Source organism: Jaculus jaculus, chromosome X (genome assembly GCF_020740685.1).
Source record: "Jaculus jaculus isolate mJacJac1 chromosome X, mJacJac1.mat.Y.cur, whole genome shotgun sequence".
Taxonomy (NCBI): domain Eukaryota; kingdom Metazoa; phylum Chordata; class Mammalia; order Rodentia; family Dipodidae; genus Jaculus; species Jaculus jaculus.
In genome coordinates this window covers 149395404-149401893 of record NC_059125.1, presented here as the reverse complement: position 1 = coordinate 149401893, position 6490 = coordinate 149395404, and the positions used below count along the sequence as shown (strand labels likewise).

The 6490-nt window shown below is 43.3% G+C and overlaps 1 pseudogene; it reads left to right on the top strand.

Moving 5' to 3' along the window:
- Positions 1–692: 692 nt before the first annotated feature.
- Positions 693–5989, top strand: LOC101593746 (annotated as a pseudogene).
- Positions 5990–6490: the final 501 nt, after the last annotated feature.

Sequence of the window (6490 nt, the reverse complement as noted above, 5' to 3'; positions counted from 1 at the left end):
CGGAGACATCTTCCTGTGGCTTCTGTGGTCAGCTTTCTCCTGTTCTCGGGAAACAGCAGAAACTGCTTTCAGTCAACTTCCAAGCACTTCTGCGGAGATCAGGCATACCTTTCAGGATGTGACTCTCTCCTTATGGGCCACCTGTACAATGGTGGAGATGGTCCACCTCTGGGAAGTATGCTCACTATAATATGTGCCACTGGGTAATCCCAGTGAACCACATCAGCAAATCCCTTCTATCTATATTTTCTTTTTTCTTTTTTTTTTTGAGTTTTTAAAAATTTATTTACTTATTTGAGAGAAAGAAGCACACACAGAGAGAATGGGTGTGCTAGGGCCTCCAGCCACCGCAAATAAACTCTAGATGCATGTACCACCTTGTATCTCTGGCTTATGTGGGTCCTGGGAAATAGGACCTGGGTCCTTAGGCTTTGCAGATAATCACCTTAACCACTAAGCCATCTCTCCAGCCCTCATATGATCTTTTTGTAGAAAAGTAGTGAACTCTTTTATTTGGTGTTTAAAGAGGTGAGATTAGGTTAGCCAGGAAGATCCAAACAGTCCATCCCGTGCTTGGTTTTATTTTTCTGTATCTTAATTGTCTTAAAGCTTTAATCTGAGCCTATACACACAGGTCCTTACCCTGCGCCTTCTCATAGCTGGCCTTTCTTGTGAATGCAGTGACTACTGGTATGTCAGAGCTGAATGCATCCTTGGATGATCCAGAATTTGCTGAGATTGTAGTGAGAGCAGAGCAAGCAATAGAAATTGGAGATTTTCCAGAAAGAATCTCTCAAGGATCAAGTGGAAGTTACTTTGTGAAAGATCTCAAGAGGGTGAGAATTTCAGATGCTATATATTACAAAACTTAAAAGTGTGTATTTTGCTGGTTTTTTTTTTGGTCTCCCCCCCCCCCAGGCTGCTTTGGCCTGGTACCTACACCGCCATCTTAACCGGAAGCCCTTCTATCTATATTTTCAAAGAATGTGCCCCATTGATTCAATACACTGATGGAGGTCATCACAGGACTTAGAAGTAGAACTAGGACAATGGTGGAAGCTTCTAGAAAATAGGCATAAGGTTAAACTTGCTGATTTATATATCTGCCAAACAGACAGAGGAGTTGTCTTGGTATTCATGGACTTCTTTCCATGAGGTGTGTTCAGTCCAAGACTCTGGTGGAGTGTGGCAGTGGTGATCTGGACACTGGAAGAGTTTAGCCCTCATGGAATTCCTCCAAAGTCCCTACCAGCCATGCAATTGTATGACTCACAAACTTGTGACAAGTCACCTATTTGTTCCCAACACAAAGAGCTCTGAGACCATTCTCTGCTTTCTCCTCTACACTCACAACTTTAGTAAATTCCACCAAATATGAAGGCATGACTCGGAATTGTAATTTCTACCCAAAGATCAATGTGTGTCTGAGAACCCAATAAAATGTGCTAATCCCATGAGCACATACTCGTCAGCACTGACCCTCCAAGACCCCATCTGTTAAGCCCATCAGATGACTGGCAACCATGCTCACAACTGAGGGTAGGTTTTATTTTCATTAGATATGACATTATTGACACTTTTTTCCCAAGGTAAAAATCTCAGCATAATTGCATATGTCAACCAACAAAGATGGTGCTAACAGAAAACTGAGGGGAAAAAACAAAACAAAACAAAAAGGGATTGTAGCCCACGTGCCATGAATGTGAACACACCTTGATTCTTATCAATTTCTTTGTTACTTCCACTAGTGACAAGTATAATTTTGACCAAAAAAATTATAGGAATTGCAACAAAGTTGGGACAATAGAGGCCGAATTTAGTAATAGCAATGGTTTTTAAATCCCAGCATCTATTAGCTGGAAAAAGTACTGAGAATCAGGTGTGGTCAGTGTGATGGTGGTTGTGGCGGTCTGGAATGGGAACTGGACTGGAGGAGATAAATGACTCGTTGCACTCCACCCTGGCCCAGGCTGAAACTACAGAGTAACTGGGGAAATGAGCAAGAATGCTGCTCTCTTAGTTAAGCTTATTTCAGCACAAGAGTGATGGAAAAAGATACTGAGGATCCTCAATACCTACCAAACCAGACATCTAGATTCTCCTAAGTGCCCATCACTGAAGTAGACTTAAAATGTTTCCAGTATGGCTCAGGGAATCTTGTGGAAGAGGGGGCGGAAAGAATGTTAGAGCCACAAGTTGGGACATTTTGCAGAGACATTGCCTCTCCCCCATAACTGACTGCTGTCCCATAATGCATGACTCACAATCCCCATGGGGTTGACCTGCATCCCCAATGAGGAAGGCCTCTTCAGAAAAGGGGCAGAGAGATTGGAAAGGATGGTACCAACATGTGATGTTTACATAGAAAATATGTCCATATTTAATAATAAAAAATAAAATATACATCAAAAAAAGTACTGAGAATAAGTGTTTTCTCAGCTCTGAACAGGACAGGTAAACTACCCCACCAAACATCAGGGAACCTAGAGGAAGAGAGGATGGAAAGAATGTAAGAGCCAGAGGATGGGGAGGACGGCTGTGAATGCTGTTTTCTGGATACAACACAGCAATGAAATCCATGATCTCATAGCACCTGTGGTTTCTAGTACAAGATTGAGTCTATCAATATGTCATCATAAGTAACCATCCACCCATGCTAATGGTAACAACCCGAATTTAATTCAGTGAGTCAAAACAAAAGCATGGAAGTAAGATGAGGATTAATTGGGAAGAAAGGATTTATTGGGAAGAAGGGAGTAAGAGAAAGTAATTGGGAGAAATAAGATCGAAATAAATTATATACACATATGAAAATATCAAAACTAAAAATTTAAAAAATGGGAAGAAAACATGCATGGATTAGAAACAAGTAGGCGAGTGTTTATAGTATTACTGTCACATAGCGACTGGATTATTTTCCTACTTGTGCTATGACAAGTTTCTAAAACTTCTAAAACTTTCCTAACTTAAAACAACAGAAATTCATCATCCTATAGTTCTGGAGGTCAGAAGTGCCAAACTGATCTCACTGAATTAAAATCAAAATCTGTTTTCCTTTTTCTTGCATCCAGAAGGTGATCACATCCCTTCCACTGTGCCCTCTCTCTGTGGCAAGCTTCCAGCTTTAAAGCCAGCCCTGGCCAGCCAAGTCCTTCTCATAAGATATCACTCTCCTACCAACTGCCTCTCTCTTCTATTTTTTTCGGGGGGGGGAGGCTTTTTGAGGCAGGTCTCACTCTAGCCCAGGCTGGGCTCAAACTTACAGTGACCCTCCTACTTCAGCCTGCTTCCCAAGTGCCATCATAACCATCTTTCTTTTATTTTATTATTTTTTTTTAATTTTTGTACTCAGTGAATACAGCCATGTTGGGGTACATGGGCCGTGCATTGTGGGATTAGCCATCAGTTTTGGGTAGGAGTAAAATGTCTCTGCATGACATGACCCAATGTGTGGCTCAGACATTCTTTCCTCCCCCTCTTCCACAAATTTCCCTGAGCCATGTTGGGTTCATTTTAGGTCTGCTTCAGTGCTGAGATCTTGGGAGCCTCTGTGTGTCTACATATCTGGTTTGGTAGGAGTTGATTGATCTCTGTGTCTACCTCCTTCACCATTGTGCTGGTTCCCAGTTCACCAAGAAAACATTCTTGCATGTTCCCCCAATTATTCTTAGTTTTAGCTGGGGCCCTTTTGAGGTATGATGGGGTGGTTCTCTCCTTAGGATCCATGTCTATCTGAAAAAGAGAAGCAGATTCTCTGGTGGAGAGTAAAGTTAGCACCAGATAAATGAGATATCCATTATTTTTTAGAGATACTTTAATAGGTGTAGGCCTACTTGTAACCCACAATTGGTGGTAGCTTGATAATGGAGAGCAGGCTCATTTTTTGATATGGTTCTAACTTGTTTCCCAGCACCAGATATGGGTTCCATTCCACTGGGCAGTTCAGTTAGCCAGATCAAGAGCAGTTGGTTTCCCACCATGGCTGTGTGCCAGTATTGCACTTGTGTGGACATCACAACAGGTTGTTTGCTGCTAAGTAGGTTAGACCATGTGTTGTTTGGACAAATATTCATCATTTTCCCTGAGTCACTCATGTAGCACCTTCCAGCACTAGATATGCTAACTGTGTGGGGACTGACTCTCTTCCAGCCTCCAGCCAGGTCATTCCATGTTACATGCCAACAGTATTTGGTGTTTTCAGCAGTAGGGTCTTACCACTAACCTATGGTGGGTCTTCAAACACTCTGTCATAAATCTGTCTTCTTATGGGAAACCTTGTAGGTCTCTCTGATCAAAAGCACATTGTGAATGATATCCACCTGCTGGTACCGGGGGTTACAGGTCAGTGCCCAAGAACAGAAGGAAGAAAAAGATAAGTGATATAAAAAGATAGAGAGATGAGAGAGAAGACAAAGAGAGAGAGAGAGAGAGAAGCAGAAACAGGAGATAAAGGTCAGTTTTTGTCATACCCTCTCCAGGGCTTGTGATTCAGGTGTTCCCTGTAAGGGCCTGGTGAAGTTTCAACCATTTGCTCTGTCTTTTAGGATGAAGAGCTTTATGGTACCATTCCCATTCAGGTCCAGTTTTGTGTCCCTCACCTCCTCCCTTACTGTCCCCTACCTCCCCACCCACCCTATCGTCCGATCCTCGAGATGCTTGGCAGGTATGTTGGCAACTTGGGTAGATTCAGGTTAGCAGCTGTAGATGAATGAGACCATGCAGCGATTCTTTTTCTGTGATTGGGTGAGTTCACTAAGAATGATTTGTGTCTCACTCTTGTCCAGCCTGATTTTGAATTCACCATGATCCTCGTACCTCAGCCTCCTAAAGCTGGGATTAAAGGTATGAACCACCATGTATGGCTTCTCCCTTCAATTTTTAAAATATATTTTATTTATTTACTTGCACAGAAAGAGAGAGAGAAGAGAGAACAAATGCACCAGCCACTCCAAATGAACTCTAGACACATGTGTCCCCTTGTGCATCTGGCTTACATGGGTACTGGGGAATCAAACCTGGATCTTTAGGCTCCACAGGCAAATGGCTTAACTGCTAAGCCATCTCTCCAGTCCTGTTCTTTGGTTTTGAACTGGTTCTGAAGCCTGGGAGCCTGGGCCTGATGGTTTCTGGAGCAGTCCTGGGAAATGTGCGAATAGAACAGCATTCGTTTGCTTTTGACAAGAGTGGGAGCGTGGGCATTGGAAGGTTGATTTTTCATAAGTATGTTCTGGAAAACTGAGGTTACTCCATCAGGAATTAAGTGAGGTGAGACATAGCAAGTCCCTACCTTGCTCCATTCCACCTGAAGGCTGAATTAAAACAACTTAAGGTGTGTGTGTTGGAGCCACCACTCCTGCGGGGGCTCCCCCCCTTTGTGCCCCGGGTGAGCCTCACGCCGCCGTCCTGTCCTGCTACCTGCGTCCCCCCAACATGTCTCTGGTCGTCAGGAACGTGGTGGATGACACCAGCTCTGAAGACTTATGGCAGGAATTTGGTCGTCAGGGTCCCATAGTTGATGTGTATGTTCTACTTGTTTTCTACACTCGGCGTCCAAGAGGATTTGCTTAGGTTCGACTTGAGGATGTTCGTGATGCTGAGGATGTTTTCCATAATTTGGAAAGGAAATGGCTTTGTGGGTGTCCAATCGAAATCCAGTTCGCACAAGTGGATCGGAAGACGCCAAATCAAATGAAGGCCAAGGGAGGAAGGAAGGCCTACAATGCTTGTTGCTATGATGAGTATGACAGGTACAGACGTTCTAGAAGCTGAAAGGAGGAGATCAAGGAGTCATCCTTGTGATTACAACCACGGGAGACCTCACAGTCCCAGAAACAGACCGGCTGGAGGACCGGGGCGCAGCCAAAGCCATTCCGACTATGACAGACCAAAGGGCAGCTGCAATACCCAGTCCTTCAAGCGACCAAAGGGTGGCGGGAAGGTGCTGCAGGGCGAATACTCTACGGATATTTTGACTGGTCTGAAACGCTAAAAGAATTATCCACAACTACACGGAATACTTGAAGTCCCTTCAAGTTTGAAAGTCCGCATTTTAGGACAAATAAAAGGCACTTCACCATTTTTCTTGTAGAACTAATCCCTAAATATGAACAGATTTATATTGACTCATGGACAACAGATCCATGGTAAGTTATTGGAAAGTAGGATGTCTGAACATCGAGGAAGACAGCCATAGTCTCTAAACAGTGCTTCCATTGGTCTGTCTCAAACTGAATTGGATGGGAAAAGATACAATCCAATATAAACTTTTTCTTGGTTATCCCTTAAAAGTCAATTCCCTTTATGCCGTTATTGGCAAGTCTTGTCTTTGTTTATTCTGGTGCCAGTATTTCCTGCCTGTTTGTTTTGTTGGCATCTGAATTTATCGTACCTATGCAGTTTACATCTTCATGAACCACTCTTTCCCAGGTTAATTCCTTTTCTACTTCACATCCAACTGACAGGGCCCATCTCTTCCCACCTTTTTCCTAGA